This window comes from Melopsittacus undulatus, chromosome 3 (genome assembly GCF_012275295.1).
Source record: "Melopsittacus undulatus isolate bMelUnd1 chromosome 3, bMelUnd1.mat.Z, whole genome shotgun sequence".
Taxonomy (NCBI): domain Eukaryota; kingdom Metazoa; phylum Chordata; class Aves; order Psittaciformes; family Psittaculidae; genus Melopsittacus; species Melopsittacus undulatus.
In genome coordinates, this window is record NC_047529.1 from 27,954,459 (window position 1) to 27,972,347 (window position 17,889).

The following is a 17,889-nucleotide window of genomic DNA, read 5'->3' on the forward strand; positions in this document are numbered from 1 at the left end:
GACCCATAAACATTGTAAAGGAGCAAAGCCCTGCCTGGTGAGCACTCATGTACTGCCTTTGTGTGTCCTGCCTGATAGTGTGGTGGCTACAGTGGTGATAACACCTCTGGGATAATATATTTAAGAAATGGGAAAAGAAACCATGGGGAACAACAGTGGTGGAGAGAGGAGTGAGAATATGTGAGAGAAACAGCCTTGCAGACACGCAGGTCAGTGAATCAGGAGGGCAGGAGGTGCTCCAGGCAATGGAGCAGAGATTCCCTTGCAGCCCATGGTGCAGCCCATGGTGAGGCAGCTGTGCCCACGCAGCCCATGGAGGTCCATGGTGGAGCAGATCTCCACCAGCAGGTTGGGGAGGACCCCATGCCAGAGCAGGGAAGAGTATGAGGAATCCTCCCCTGAGGAGGAAGGAGCAGTAGGGGCAAAGTGTGATGAACTGACCACAACCTCCATTCCCCTGTACCATTGCTGGGGAAGAGGTAGAGAAGGTCGGACTGAAATTGAGCCTGGGAAGAAGGGAGGAGTGAGGGGAACGTGTTTTAAGATTTGGTTTTTCTCATTATCTGACTCTGCTTTGATTGGTAATACATTAATTTTCCCAGTTCTGTTTTGCCAGTGATGGTTGTTGGTGAGTGGTCTCTCCCTGTTCTTATTTAGACACACGAGCCTTTTGGGTTCTTTTTAATCCTGTCCAGCTGAGGAGGGGAGTGATAGAGTGTCTTTGATGGGCATCTGGCATCCACCCAGGGTCAACTCACCACAACTCACAATGTCCCTCAATTTTGATTTATTCCTGACACTAGAAATAGGTGAGCCTTTCCCATAAAAGGCTTGTTCCTACTCTTTTCTTTCCAGAGCTGCCTGTTTTCTGGGAGCCTGGGGAAACCTATCTCAACATTACATAATTAAAACACTTTAAATGATGCAAACAGAATTGTGGCATGATTTTATTTCATGGTCTGTTTTGTAATTTTGCCTATTCATCCCATTTTGAATTTAAAACTTGTTTAAACACACCGTTAAACATTTCAGTTTACTTACAAGACCGATGCCACTCTCATTTAGCAAATTAGTGAAATGAGGCATATAGAAACTCAGTCAAATCACCATTGTCATGGATTTTCCCTTGTGTAATCTATAACTGAGTTCAGCCCATGTAGTACTGGGTATCTGAGACAGGTGATGCACCTAGTGATGCATGAAATAATCTGCGGTATTAGCTCCTGAGTGAGAAAGGACCTGACCTATGGCTGATACTGTCTTCAGAGGCTGAGAATCACATTAAGAACAGGTCACCAGAGCAGGTGGGAACGATCTCACAAGCTTAGGTGTTGGGTTAAGGGCTTGATCTGAAGGCATCTGAAGAGAATGCAAATATTCCAGTGTCCTGAGTACATTGCTTGAGGTCCTCACAATTTCAGCCATTTCATCGGTTCATAATTTAATAGTTTCTAGTGCAGTTATCTGAATGGAAACAAAAGGATTCTCTTACAGCACAAATCCCTAAAATAATAAGTTTTATAAACCAATGCTTCAGCTAACTTGGCATCCAGTCTTGAATAATATTTCACTTGGAAACAAATAAGAGGATTTCTGAAAGATCGCTTGTGTGGAAAAAATGAGACTATTTAGGACAATGTAAGAAAATTGTGCTAACTGATGCAAAGATACAATTTTGTCTTGAGATTGTGAATATACTCATTCTGCTGCTTTATTAACTCTCATTAGATGCTGGTTTAAAACATGGTGCTGGTTTAGCTCTTGGGATTTAGCACAATGAAGAAGAAAAAAAAAACCCACCCAGTTTTGTTGTCTCTTAATTTAACATTCCACTGGTTACTTGAGAGTTTGTTTCTTGAATAGGTTGCTACAGTGCATCACTTCAGTTACCTTAATGTTTTGATTTAGCTGGGAATTGTATTCCAAGAATGCTTCTATTTTGCCCAAATCTGTGAATTTTTAATAATTATTACATTCAAAATGGTGTCTCAGTTGAACAAGAGATCAGTGACTATAGAGCAAATGAAAATCAGTTATTGAATATACAGGTATTCACATCCACATTAAAAACCTAAGAGAATATAACAAAGTCAAATGTTCCAATATAGCTGTGAATTTTGTGAGTAGCTACGGAATTTTCATTGTTTGCTTTTAATCTCATATGATTATTTCAAACATGAGCATCTTATCTCCTTTATCCTTTTTCAAAATCCAATAAGTGAAATAGAATTATGTTCTAAAAAGATAGCAGAAAACAATGGCCAGAGATATTAGTGGATGCTTATTTACACAGGCGATACTATTTTCATATTGCCAGAACTTGGTCCAGATGCTCAAGTGTTAGGTTTAGGCATTGAGTAAGTGTGTTTGGAGGCTCTAGCAATCCAGAAGCAATTGCTTTTGGCAGGCTCTGGAGTGACTATAGATCCATGAGATTATTTATGACCTATAACAGCATCTCTACTGTCTATTCCTGCTATGCTCAAAATCCCAGCCTCACTTGTCTGAATGTGATCCTTTGTGCAAATGGGCTATGTGGGCCTCGTTAGGGATTTATACGGACTAAAGAAACATCACCTGAAACTTTGCTGTTTAATTTAAATGTGATCTAATATCGTAGATTGAGTGTATACAAAATTTCATTAATTTTGAGGATTGATGCTTTCTATGTGTGGTAAATCACTCTTGCTCAGAGATGGGTGTATTAAAGTGCTTGGTTGATTTAGGATGTGGATGTAAATGGCAAAGCTTAGTTTATGAGCTTCATTATTTTTGGAGTGAGGCTTCCCATACGGTCCATTAATCTACCTGATTTTTATTATCTCTTTCTCAACAAGAGCCACTTTCTTAATAGATATTTTGACATTGAGGTTTAATGACATTTAAAAAGATGACAGACTCATGCACAAAAGTTATAAAATTGTTCAGTCATGAGCAGATCATTCAGTCCCAGAAATGGAATCTCTACTTTTTTTTCATTTAAGTTTTAGTATTTGCTCTGGTAGTGTAAACATAATACCCTGTATAAAATAATTTACTTCTGCTTTCAGGAGAGGTTTGTTTCTCCATGCTTGTCTACAGACTAGAAGAATGAGAGAGACAGCAACTAAAGGATCCCAACTACACTTACATTTTTTGAGCATTTCCAAAATAATTATAGAGCAATTTGATAAAACAAAGATCTCCAGCATCAATGTGTCTAATCTTAACTACTCTATGGGAAGCTCTTCCTTTATTTGTACAAGCCACTCTGCCTTCGGAAACACATTGTGCCTCTGTACTTCTTTAATCAAACAAGCTGATCTACCTTTGGAATCACAATGCATCTCCATATCAGTATAAAATTTGAGTAGGTGGCCTTCCAATTCTGAGGCAAAACCAGGTCAAATTTCTTATTGACAAGATTCTTCTGGCTAATAGGGTTCTTTGCCTCAGCAACCTGGGTCAGTAATTCAGAGAAGAGTTTCTTCTGTGGATTTATAACAGACTAATTTATCTTTAAAATTCTATTCATTATTCTTTGCCTTTGCAAAAAGCCCTCTGCATTTTAAACGTATGCATATATTTAATCTGTCATTAGTTTTCATAATGAACATGAAAATTAATATGCATAGCCAGCTCAAGCCCATTACTTCACTATTTTAATAGCCTTCAGAAGCATTTTCATGCCAAAATAATAGGCTTTTTTTTTTTTAACAACCTGCATAACTTACAGGCAGCAATATGTTTTTGCTGCAGGCAAAGGAAGCACCATCTTTTCTGATGACCTGAAGCTTCTCATCCTGTAGATATAGTTGCAAAAGGTTTAAAGATGTGGTCCTGCAGAGAACATAGATTTTTCTGCTGTGTACAGAGCAGTTTAAACTTCATGCATGTGTTCTTGGAACTGTCTGTATGGTTTAGCACATGTTTTTAGCTCTGAAACACAGTACTTGTGCAATATGTTCTCAACATAATTCTGGACTAGTGCCTGTGTGAATGGAGGCGCTCGCAGTGAAGGAGTACTGTGATCTTTGGAATAGATTAGTATGAATGGGAGTGCTTCAACAGCAGAGATCGGACAGAAGTGTGTGGGATTTTCATTCCACTTGCAGGAATCGTTAGGAATTGTTGTTTGTAGTCATTACTGCACTTAAAGGGTGTTGCACCTCTTAATGTGAAAACCTATCTTTATGACAGGGGACAGACTGAAAGAGGATTTAGTTTTATACAGGAGGTAGCACACCTTGCTTTCATTGCTTGGTGGTTTTATGGTTGTCTCTGGGTTCTTAACATCTGTATTTATGAGCATGGATGGGCAATTTAGCTTGTTTCATTGTAAAGACAGACACGGTTAAAGTGGAGTTGAAGTGGAGATAAAACATATTTATCTTTAAAGTGATGATCTCCTTTAGAATTCTTAGAAAACTCCTATACAAAGGCAAGAAGAATCATAGAACCAGACATCTTGGAATGACCTTCAAGTACCCCCAGTCCAACTGCCTGCTCAAAGCAAGGTCATCTGTGAGATCAGACCAGCTGCTCAGGGCTTTATCCAGTTAGGTCTTGAACCCTCCAAGGATGGAGACTGCACAGGCTGTCCGGATAGCCTGGCTGTTCTCATGGAATTTCTTTCCTTATATCCACCTAGAACGTGTTCAGTTTATAACTCCTGACTCTCATTCACCTGGTGTGTACTGCTGTGAAGAGTTCAGCTCCCCAGTAGTCCTCCAGGCAGGCAGGGCCAGGCTGCTGTGTGTCCTTCCTGAGGCTGTCCTTCATCTGGGCTGAACAAGCCCAGCTCCCTCCACCCCTGCTTGCAGAGCAAGGGCTCCATCATTGACCATCCTAGTGGCACCCACTGGATTTCTCCAAATTTGTCAATGTCCAGAGGAATAACTGTAGAAACAAGCTCTTAAACTTGTGTTTGTCTTGTGTATTTTTATATCGTTATACCATTCCTTTCTCTTCCTATTGATTGAGCTAACCTCAGCACTGTTAAGAAAGCAAAATCTGTTATCATTCTCTAAGATGCATTTCTCATAATAACTGTCTTCTTGGGATTTCATTAAGATCATTATACTTGGTTTTCCTACAGGGTCTTCCTTTCATTTCCTTTGCTAAACTCCATGGATGGATGACAGTCATTTTTCAGGATTAATTAATTCTTTAGTGATAACATTATTAGTCACTATCTGAAGATCCAATAATCCTTTAAAGAAGTGATGTGAAAGTCAATAGGTGCATGAAAAAAGGCTTTGAAATTGTTTCCTGTTTCCAGCAAGTCAATAAAGGCCCTCGGTGGGAGGCTGAACATCTCAGTATCCCAGTGTAACAGCAGATGGCTTCGCCATCCCTGCAAGTGTTCAAAAACCATGTAGGTGAGTCCCTTAGGGACATGGTTTAATGGTGGACTTGGCAACCCTGGGGTAAAGGCTGGACTTGGTGATCAAAAAGGTTTTTTCCATACTATTTGATTCTATGATTTTCAACACAGGACACATGCATGCATGCAAAACAAGAATGTTTACAGCTACTTTCAGGCTCATCTGCAAAAAAGGTCTCTTTCTAAGGCCCTTGGGGTGGCAATATGCAGGACAAGGATAGTATTTTCTCTGTTTTTATTTCAAAATGGCATTTGAAAAGTTACCTGTAAGCTCTACTTTACTTTTGTCATTGAAGGAGGAATTGCAGATGGTAACACTGGGAGGAGCAGTCTTTGCACTGGAGGAGGTTCTGTTCAAGGAGACCTTTACCAGCTGGAGAAATGGGCTGGGAGGAACCTCTTGGTGTCCAGCTAAGGCCTTTTGATACTTCACAATCTTTGTTTGTCTCCTTCAAAAATGGGGTGACTGAGATTAATCACTGTTGAGAAGAAGTGGGCAATAGATGCATGAGTTGAAAAGCTGAGCTGGTATTAGGCAATGATTCCAGCAGTATGCATGAGCTCTCCTTATTGTGGTGCTATAAATGCTGTATCAAGAAGGACTAAAACATCATAAAAAAAGTAAAATACCTTGATGGCATAAAGAAATATTTCTTCTTGTTTAGAGGCAAGGAAGGTTTCTCACAAGCATCCCTCTCTCCAGGGCCTTCCTTTGACAGTTTGAAGCAGGATAGCTCCATTATCCCATGGTGCTGTGAGTAGCACCATATCACACCTAGGGCTCTCTCCTTACAGGAAAGCCTGCCTTTAATTTCTGTCTGTGTCTAAAGTGAGGAAAGTTAATTAATGACCATCTTTTTCACAAATGACCACCAGAGCTGAATTACCAGGACAGTGTCAGGATATTGTTTTAGCACATCTTCTTGCCTAGGGTTTCTGTTTTGACTCAGTGTTTAGCTTTGCTGGAGTTGCCCAAAAGTAGCTGTGCAGCAGAAAAGCTGAGACATCCCTGAAGTCCAACTTGAAATGCAATATGTGTCAGTGCAGCTGGAAGAATAACTGAACGGGAGGCTGACCCCCTTTGTAAAGCAGAGATATGCTGGTGTCAGTGAGGAGGCTGGATTTGGTTAGGACAAATCTGCTAGGCATGTGCCTTTGCTTAGGGAAAGGAAATAAAAGCTTTTATGACAGCTTATGTAGCCAAATAGCCACCTGCCACCTCCTTTGCTTATGCAAAGCCAGGCATCAGGAGCAGGTACCAGCACATGCATGCCCATGTCAAGGCAGAGAAGGGAAAGCTTGGATCCCCCTTCCACCACCGGAACAGTCAGACACCTGAGCACTTTCAACACTCATTTGTGGAAATAAATGGTGCGTTTATATCAAAGACCAAGAAGTTGCACTTTTCTTCAAGAGAAAGAAATAATGCTTATACCTAACTCTTACTTAGCATTACATCTATGCATTTCAGAGCACTTGGGATCGACAGCTTTTTTTATTACGGATTAAATAAATGAACAGAGGTTCCTCTACATTTATTTCACAGGCCTTTTAAAACAAACAATTCTTTTCTCAGATGCTTAAGATCAGAAGGCAGAGGTCAGTTGCTATTTCACAGGGATTTTAAAGTAGAGATATTTACTGTAGAGTTTTATAACGCCATCCCTGACCTTGGATTCCTTGGTAAAAACAAAGTGTTTAAGTTCCAGGAGAATTAGGAAACATGTTAGAATGGAAGAGAACTTTTTCACCATGCCCTGTACAGAAGTATTCTTTTGATTCACAACCCACAGTCTTGCTGCTCTTTCTTTGGTTTTCCTGCAGGTACCTATCAGAAGCAATCAGAGGAAGAACAGTGTATCAATGAGAATAACAAAATGATTTTATTTCATTACAAATTATTCATGTATTCAGTTCCATTGAGACTTTTCCTGTAGGACTCACTAGAAAGAAATAACAACTGGAAATTAAAGGGACAAGACATACGCTATTTATTTTCAGAAACATTCAGTATCTTTTTGTGTTGTATTTTTTCCAATTAAGTGAGTCAGTTCTGTGCTGGCTGTGGAAAAATAAAGTAATGGCAAGTTAATTCTCAGGGAAATGCGAATAGGTTGAAGCCTGTTACTGAGTTGATGTCATAAATTCCTGTTTGTCAGCCTCTGGATTGCAAACGGGTGGCACTGTGCAGAAGGACCTTTTCAGCACTATGCAAAAAGTAACTTGAATAGAAAAAATATTTTGTACATGAACACAAAGACAAAACATATGACTATGTGTTAGTCTATAGATATACCCCATAGTAAATCTATTTATTCAAAGATTTTCTGTTACGACTGTAGCAAAATTTTCTGAAACTGCTTACAAATATTTTTTAGTAACTATGCAAGTCTGACTGTATTTATACATATATATGTGTATATACAGGCATACTCATACATGCACACATGAATGCACCATCACTGTTCTGACTGGATTTGTCTCTAGCAAATGGCTGGCAGTGCTAAAAGTACTAAAGGGACATTCATCATATTGATTTAAAGTCACTCAAAGGAAATTGAAAAACGGAGCTTTGTATAAAGACGGAAAAGTATAAAAATGGAAAAGGTCTCTCATCCCCTTCCCTTTTGTCTCTCTCTTCTGTAGTGTTTCTCTCTGTACTGCCTGTTATTCTTCTGCTCCCTATTACCCTTCTAAACCCTGTGCTACTCCCACTTACTCTGTTCTTTTGCTTTTATACTAACTAGCAATACGTCCTTTCATGTTCCTGCCAAGCCTGGACACGTGGCAATTGCTCGCTCTCTCATGCATGTTAACTTTTCTCACTGTCCTTAGCTGAAAAGGTGCAACTGTGCTGGCTCTTCAAGATCGTTTGTTTTAGATGGGATTTTTCAGGGTGATTAATCCGGTTCATTTTGTTCTTCAGTCATTGCACTGCAGCTTTGATGTTTCTGTTCTTCCCACTAACACGTCAATGACGGTAGCTTTTCTGCAATATAACACCATACCAGGCAGTCTGATGGAGGGATAAGTTCATAGCATTTTAGTATCCAGCTACTACCAAGTGTTAATGCTATTTTGACAGTAGTAAAATCTGTGTCTGTCACTCCATCTGTAATAAATGGGAGATGAAGTCACACTGTTTCTATGCAGGGGCACATTGAGAACTAGAGAATGTGATGCTAAGCTTATGTGTGGCACTAAACATCATGAAACTACACCATTAGCTGAGCTTCATCTGATCCATCTTATGATCAAAATGAACATACAATAGTGGAATAAGTGTTTGCAAATATTTTGCCACTGAATTTAAATCACAGATATATTTCAATAATAAACATAGGAGTGTATCTTTATAGGTTACTTGAGTTGTGTGGGTGGCTAGTCTTTTATTTAGATGATTTAGTGAAATCACATGGTTTAATTATTTTGTACTTAGTAAGAATACTGAACTCAGTCATCAGCTATGCCAAGTGATCTTCACTCCTATTTAAATCATAGGACAGTAACATTAATATTACACGGTGTTTTGTTTGTTCAATTTGAATATGCATGAGAAGCTGTCCAGAGAATGCAAGGCAAGAGCACTTTTGTTAAAATGTGAAGGAAAATGAGCTTTGCCGAGTTTGAAGCAATCTTCAGGTATCGTAACATAATAAAATTTGGTGTGGAGTTAGTTTATGAAAATACCATTTATCATTCAGGAGTCAATATGAAAACCTGAAAGCTAGATCTTGCTGCAGACTCTAAGAAAAAAAATATTAATGATTTCTGAAAGTCTAGCCTCATCAGCTGGAAAGCATTAACCACAATGTTCCCAGTCATTGTGGAGAGAGCCTTGAATTTAACATTTCCAAAATGACAGAACAGTTTATAATGCTGTCTCCTTCCATATGAAAGACTGAGGATCTGAAGCTGCAGGCTCTTCAGGGTGGTAGAACAAAAAGGGCACCTGCGTTGAGGAATGATTGCTTTGTGAGGATTACAGGCTGCAGTTAAGGCTGGAGGAGCTGCCTGAGTGTCTCTTTGTTTTGGAAAATGGTCTCCATTCTGCTCCCATGGTTGTTTCTATTCCCATACATGGCCCAGTTCTGATTTTTGTCTCACTTCCTGACAGAACTGGCACAAGTGGTTTTTTGATCTGTGAGATCAGAAACAGATGTTAGGTATATTAGCTTGATGAGCTGGGGACAGGATTTATGCGTCTGGCTCTAGCAGCAGATCCAGGCACCCACTGATGGAACAGGGAAGCCTGAAAGGTCATGACATTGTGCCTGCATTGCAGACTGGGGCACCACCTGTTTAAGGCACCTTTATTTATGTGTAATACATTATTTTTAACCAATCAGCAAGAGAAAAACCCGTTCTATGACTTTTGTAAAAGTGGACTATTGACCTGTGTGATTTTTGGTAAAAGAAGACCATTCACTGTGTTTGTCCTCAGCAAAATCCCCTGTACCTCACCACATGACTTACAAAGTCAGGAAGCAGACAGGCAGACAGCAGATGTAAGGTTTAAGGTCAGGTTTAGGATACCCAAGTACTGCAAGTACATGTGCGCTCTCAGTTACCTCTAGAGTCAGTGGAGATCTAGTCTATGTCAACAGTAGAGCCTAGCATGCAACTGAAGTTGCATGAACAATGCTCAAGCAGACACAAAGGGTAGGATTCAGTTGCACAAACATAGGCATAGTCTTGGTTTGGGTGCTGTGAGGCACCTTTCTTGGCCTTTTGCAGGCACTTCAGAAAGGTTCATGTATCCCTAGGGTATGTTTGCCATTCCTTGCAGATGTCTCAGATACCTTCTCCTGTACAGACATGGGCCTGGACAAGCTGCTCTAACTGATCCTTCTTGAGCAGAGGGATTGGACTAGGTGATTTCAAAAGGTCTATTCCAACCTAAATGATACTGTGGCCTCAGCTGGAAATAGGTGTCAGTGCATTAAGCACCTGGAAGCTGCAGCTCTGCCAAAATTCCTGTAGGCTCCATTGACAGTGCTCACTCCAGCTTGATTCATTTGAGGATGCTTAGGAGTCTAGTACACCCATGAGATGCCTTACATCTGCCTGTGATGGGCAGATACAGAAAAACACTTATGGGAAATACAGACTCTTTCTGTACCAGGCCAGGCAGGACACCCTCAGCATCTTAGGTACACTGGATACTGAGGTTTGAGTGACCGACTTCTCAATGGTCATGTAATATTATTCCAATAACACTGGAATATGCAACCAGGAGTCCAGATAGCAAAGCCTGCACATCCAAAATGAGTTGCTTCCATGGTAAGATAACTCCTTGCTATTATATTATGCATCTACTTTGAGTGTGCTACATTTCTGCATTTTATGCTTTTGCCTCTTACGTTAATAAGCCCTCAGTTACCTGGAGCTTCCTTGGTATGCTGGTATTTGATCAAGCAATCTCTAAACCATTTATTGGACAAAGTAAAAGACTGCTAGTTTTTTAATTTATTTTTTCATTTAAGGAGGATTTCTTAATCCATTCCTGCAGCCCTTATTATGTCAGTTGTTGAGTTTCTTAAATCATGCATTATGGTAAATCTCCTTGCCACACTGCTCAGTAACTAGCGTTGCTGCAGCCATCACATACCACATTGTGTGGGAATTGTCCTTCTTCAATTATCCTGCCTAGTACCTCATCTTAACTCTGTTTTTCACCACCACGTATCCAGGCTTTCATTCTGTAGGCATAAACAGCCTGTGTGCAAGCCTTGCATTCAAATGTGCTCAAATGGATGATGGTTAAATGAGACCAATTCACCCAACTCTTGTTTCTTGTTCTGCCTTTATTAGTTTTCACCAGAAAATAATTTACTGTGATTTGTGTTTGCATTTGTGTTGCAGTTTCTGTCAGCAACAGTGGTTTTTGTTTTTCCAGTGCATTGGTAGACACTGATTAGTAAAACAGGACAGTGTTTTAGTAGCCTTTAAGTGTTTTAGTAGCATTTTGTGACCAAAAAGAATCCCAAATCCAAATGGATTTGAGTTGCTTTTCATTCATCTGTGAGTTATATTAAGGGATGCTTCATTAAGTACTAAAGATTTGAAAGATCCCTCTCATGCTGGAGGATGTGGCTTACTGGGATGATGTGTTCCTTTTCTTACCTGGATCAGAACAGGGCAAATGAGCTGGCAGTTGAATGCTGGTGATCTTTCACTGAAGTAACTATGGTTTCCTATTAAATCATAACAGCGCTATTATCTGAAGAGGAGAGAAAGCAGTAGAATCAAATGAAGAATGAAAAGAGCTGTTTCCATTTTAGTCTCTGTTTAAAAATCAAGCTGTACCCAGAGACATTCATCCCAAATATCCATTACCCTCCCTATTTGGCTATTCAAGTGGAATCAATCTCATTTGCTTGTATAAAACACTTTTTCACACATTGACAGTGCATCACAGGGAAGTCCCTTACACATTCCCTGAGCAGAACTGAAGCTGCAGCACTGGGCTACAGGTGGGGGTCCTGGTGCAAAACCTTGCTGTAAGATATGTTTCCAGTCTTGCAGCCTACTGCCAAGGTCCCTTCCTTCCCACCACAGCTGCAAGTTGTCTCTTCCCATCACAGGACTGATGTATAGACAGATCCTTCACATTTTGTTGCAGCTGCCATTATTATAGAGCAGCCTGTGTCTTGAACTGATAAAAGAGTGAATTAGGTTGAAAACTGGGATTTCAGGGTAGTTTGTTGCACTCCACTTCTAATTGCAGACTTCCCAAGAATCAGCGGTGCTTGACTCCTCCGTAATCCCTCTGCCTTGCTGCTCAAAATCCAGTTTTTTAGTCAACAAAATGTACCAACTTGGGTGGACAAGCTAAGACTAGAAATATCAGAGGGGAGTATATCAGCAAATTATCTCCCTCTCTCCCACCTCTCTGTCATCACTATAATCTCATTTACCCTGGAACAATAAGAGACATAGAGGAATCCAGTTAGCTTGCTTTATTTCCCTTGGTGGATGTGATGGAGCTGCTCGTGACCTACTGAGTTGCTCTAGTGTATGTGGGGATTTCAGAAGCCAGTTTGCTTATATATAGTTGTAACTTCTTCAGTCATATTGAAAAAAACCTTTATTATTTTCCCTCTCAAAATCCAGAAAACCAAGAGCAATTAGCTTTTCAGGGTGGCACATGTTATTATATGACAGGTTATTATTTGCCAGCATAGGCACCTGTTACTTTTACATGTACCGTCACCTGCATATCTCAGTCATGGACCCAAACATTGTCACACTGGGACTGTCTGTAACCCTACGATTAAAAAAGTATTCCACTCCAAAAAAAACCTTTTGTATCCCTTGCATTTAGCTGAGGGAAATAAGTCAGGTTTCCCTAAGCTGGTCTATTCATCACCTGTTACAATGCCTCTTGTACTTGGAGCTTCATGGTATTGGGCAATGGTGTTCCATACAGGGAGTAGGAAAGGACAGACCTCTTTTGGGGGAATGTCAGACACAACAACCCTTTGCAACTCACCTGGTCACGGCAAATCAGGGCTTAGAGGGTAGCCAGTTGAGCGGCAGGAAGAAGAGAGACATGGGTGCCTCACCTGGCCACCCTTGCTTGCCTGGGTCAAGAACTGCTCTGGCAGCCTTGCATGCACACCCCAGCCAGCTTCTCGCTGTTCACTGAGGACCATTATATTCTCTCTATGCTCTTTTTTCCCAACTCAGAAACATTTTGCAGTCACTGTGCAGACAAGTTGTATCAGATATAAGAGCAGCTTATTTTAACGTACCTTCAAGTGGTTCAGTTCTCATGTGAACAGTCTTGATGGTAAAAACCCCAACATGAGGCAAACAGTAACAGCTCTGGTACGCAAAGATGAAGTCCAGCTGGCAACTCATGTTCTCTCCTCCAGCCAAGGCGCATACAAATGTGCCCTGCGTGAGGCACAGCAGGGATGATGACGTCCAGCAGCCATTAATTTGCTCCTAAGGCAAATGGGTCCAAATGGTAAAGGCTTTTGCAGATGGAATTTACTGTTCCAATGCAAATAACTAACTGGCGAACAATAACCACTCCAGCCTGAAAACCCAGACAGCAATTGGTTGACATTTGTGCTGCAGAGAGTTTACAGATTTCCCCATGAGTTGGACAGGAGCTGTGTTTTGGAGCAACAATTGATTTATTACTGTGACAACCAGTAGAAATAGAAGGACCTGTTGTCAGGCATGGGTGTGATTTGTTCCTTTGCAAACAAGCAAGAGGTGTCCAGCTGGCCAGTGGCCATTCCCAAGCAGAAGTCCAGGGGAGGATGCAGGTTTTATCTCCTCTCTGCTTGAATTTTGTCTGCTAAATAGTAAAGGAATTACTTTGGGGTTTTTTGAGGCTTTGGTTTAGTTGTTTTTTTTTTTAGTATTGTACCAAAACATGTTTGTACTTAGCATTGTTTCTACAAAGTAAGTCAGGGGATTCAAAGGTCAGGCTAGATATTTCAATTCTCAATCAATAGTATGATACTTTATCTGTTATTCATGAACAGAAAATCATTCTCATTTACATTGCACCAGCCCCTGGAGAGACCAATCAAGGTTCCATTGTGCTGATGCCTGATTGGTGGTCATGAGCAGAAACTTGCTGGTGCCTGCTTGGATTCAGTTCAGAAACATCCTTTTTTGCCATGTAAGGTTTTAACATGAGCACATTCTGTTCAGCAAAGTATATAAGTGCACGTTGAAAGTGATCTCTTCCCAGAAAAATGTTTCAGAGAGTTTTGGTACTGTCAAAAAGAAGGGAATTTAAACATGTGTGAAAATGTTTGGCTAAATCAAACAGGGCTGTTGCACACAGACCTTGCATCTTTTGAGCGTTCCACATTTAAGAGAGTTTTCTTTTGATTCATTGAAGGGTTTTGAGGGGTGGTTGGTCAACATGTCCAAATGAGGTCTTGTGACTGTTTTCTCTCCTAGGCATGTTCTAAGTCTGCCCCAGTGAACTGATACGATGCAGAGCTGCAACTAGTGGGAGTGCAGTAGTCATCTGCAAGTGTATCAGGGGTGTGAGCAGCAAGACAGATGAATCATTTCCATTTTCTGAAACAAAATAATGAAGTGTAATAGACTGAATTTAAGGTATGAAAAATGAGGCTGAATGAAAAGAAAAATATGCCAGTGACAAGAGCTGTCTGATTATAGAGTAATCTTGATGGAACAAGGGAAGAAACCAAAATGGCACACACTATTTCACAGTTAATCTGGTATAGCCTAAAACAGAAGGGTTAATTCTTCACTGGTTGCTAACAGACAAGCTGAGACTTCAGGGATATGAGAAGATGAAAGCAATGTATGACAATGAATACTTAATTTATGTGAATATGGCAAAGAATATTTCTGTTGTATCATTTTTGGTGTATAAATAATACAAAATATTCAATGTTGACCAACAGTTTGCTATAGCTGTTTCATAGTCTGTGTATTGTGTAAAATTGTCATACCTTACTGTGCTAGCAAGCCTGGAAAACACCGACTTTGTAAAGCTGATAAGTGTGATGCAGGGGAAACGCTATTTGGGATCAGTGGGGTGCATCACAGCAATAAAGAATTTCTGTGTAATGCTGTTATAGTAATCGAAGCTGCAGTTTGTCTCCTGCACACCAAAGCAGGCTGAGGCTACTAGAAGGTTTTCTAAAACTTCCCTTTGCAGTGCTGAGAAATTGGCTGCTTTTGTCTCACCTGAGTTTCCACCACTTTGTGAGCAATAATACAGAATTTTCAAGCCTTAGCACAGTCTCTAATTAATACAGATATTTTAATTTCTGAAGACTTCTACCTGCCGCAGAGTGTATAGGTTACTTTCTTACAGAATAGGGAATTACAATATTTCATGCCTAAGCCAAAAAGCAAAGCACTGGGGTCAGCCTTCGTGTGCCTCCTTTTCACTGAAATCAGTAGTGATGCACTGAAAATAACAGGATTTTCTAGGCATGGACAGCACAGCATTCAGTCGTCTTTTCCATTTTAGATTTTATTTTTAAAGACAGTCCTCTATTCAGATTCCTTTTAAGGTTTCTCTTCCTTTGTGCTTCTATCCTATAGCTTCAACTGACCAGGATGATTTAGCAGTACTTGACTCTCAGCATGTTAAAATGATATTCAAAGCTCCCCTTACACGGGAAGACAAAAAGCAGCTTTAAGACACTGGCAGCTTTCTCATCTACATATGAAAGCAACAAGAAAAGAAACAATTAAGTGGCACAGCCTCTCCTGGAGCCCTCAGACCTTTCTATCATCCTTATTTTCCCCTTAGTGATATACATGAGCCTGCTTTGTGCAATAGCCTGGTGCACTTGGCAGCATTATTCTCCCCAAACACCCCTAAGGCGGGCAAAACCCTCAGTGCATTGTAGCCTAATATGGTTCAGTGCAGGAAGAGAAACCAGTTTCGGGTTTAGTGGGATATCTACAGCTGAAGCAAGTAAATTTACTATACATTGCCCTGAGCTGACTTTCATTAGTGCTATGTTGCTGCAAGTCTTGGAGAAGTTTGATTAACACCAGGCAGTGCAGAACTTATTCCTCCCATCACTAAGGAACGTCTGTGTCAAAGGGAAAGTGTCTCATGAAAGCAGGTGTGGAAGGAAATGTTGATATTCATGAATCATTACTATGGACATAGTAATGGCACTGGGGAAGAGGGTGGCAGGTCTAGGCAAAATGCAGTAATTTTGAATGGACAGCAAGGTACATCCTTAGAAACCTGGCTGGGTAGCAAAGTGCATTCACCTGTGTGCATGCTCAGTAACTGTCCTACGTGTTTGAATAAGAAGATGCAAGGTTTGTCAGTGGATATGGGGCTGATGACTGTGTTGACAGGGAGGAAGAAGGAAGAACTTCTGCCTGGCATAATTCACAGTGGACATTATTCTATGTTTTAACGTAACTGACAATGCAAATGTGGCTGGAAGAAGGTTGTGGGTGGTTTTATGTCTTTCAGTATGGTTAATTGATCATCAGTTGGCCCTTGTTTAAGGTTATTTGAATGCTCTGTTTCCACAAGCATCTGTTTGTCACTCTTTCATTTAGTCTCAGATGGCTTTTGGGGTATCTAGTCACAAAAGCAGCATAGATTGAGAGAATACCTGAGATTGAAAACAGCACTGTCTTGGTTTCACCTCTTAAGAACTTTTATGATTTTTTATTTGGATTCAAATAGCACTATAGGCAAAAAGAAAGCTGCCTAAAGGACTACTGAAACAGCATTGCTGTCAGCTTCAACTGTAAAAAGGACTTTAACAATGACTGCACTTAGCACAGGCAGGGACAGATGGGCTGTGTTGCACAGTCCTCAGCCCTCCCTCTGTCTGATAGGAGCTAGTTCTGCCTTCACCTTCACATCTCACTGACCCATGAACAGACTACACAGGACATTTCAGTTAACCTTGTGTGTCAGGTGCCATACCTGCAGCAAGGGGCAGGAATCCTTCAGGAATGACAGCAGCCAATAGTGATATTCTTGTATTTCTCACAATTTTTCTTAAGGATCTTCAAGTCATATACATAGGCAGTCTAGCAATAAAAGCTTAGGTGTAGATGGCTGTTTCTGCCTGCACCTGAAACTGTCTCCAAAGGTGTCTGTGACACAGCAGAAGAGTGTGGCGTGAGTTGATGTGGTACATGCCTATCACTTCCCTGAGACTAATGCTGTGTGTCACTAACTACTGCAGCCATCTCCTACACATCTAAAAGCAATTTCAACTCTGTTACAAAGTTCTACCCTTTATGGTGTTCAGGGAGCTACAAATAGGCTTCATTTTTCCTACAGTCTTAGCAGTTGCCACCAATCTACCATTGGCTATTGAATCAATTCTGCTGACAGCTATTCAGTGTCAAAGCTGGACTAACCCCAGATTTACAGGGGAAGTTGACGTTAGTTAAGAACTAAGAGATGGTCCATTCAAGTTTTAACTCTGTTTGTTACTTACTGTATTAAAGATTCAAAGCTTCTTAGAAGCACTAGGGCTGCCTGCATAGGGCAGATGTCCTGTGGGATAACTTCTCAAGAGAATAGTTTCACTTGTTCACTGTCCTCTGAAATTTCTTGCACAGTGAACTGAGGAGCTTCTGTATAAGAAGGGATGTCAACTAAAAGGATGATAGCTGTTTATTTTAATACTAATTCTCCTTGGTGGATTTTCTATAGAAGAGTAGTACATTTTCTTCCTAGAGCTCACAATTTCTTACAGGAAGGGTGACCTTTTCTTTTTCTAAGCCTTGAAGTCCAAAGAGTGACAGGAGTAGCATTTGTGTATCAGGGGTCTCAGGAGAAATTCAAGCAGTTAGTGCACATTTTTCTGTACTTCTCTTTTTTTAGATTAAGTTGGAATAAAGGAAAATCAGCTCTGATGGGCTGTGCAGAGTATTTAAAAAAAAAAGGAAAAAAACATCCCCTAGCTCACTCCATCCATAAGGGGCAGAACCTTCCCTCCAGCCCTGATTTCAAAGCCAATGGTTTACAGTAGTTTCCTGGTCTGTGAGAGGTGTCTCCCCTGAGGCCTCAGAAAGCC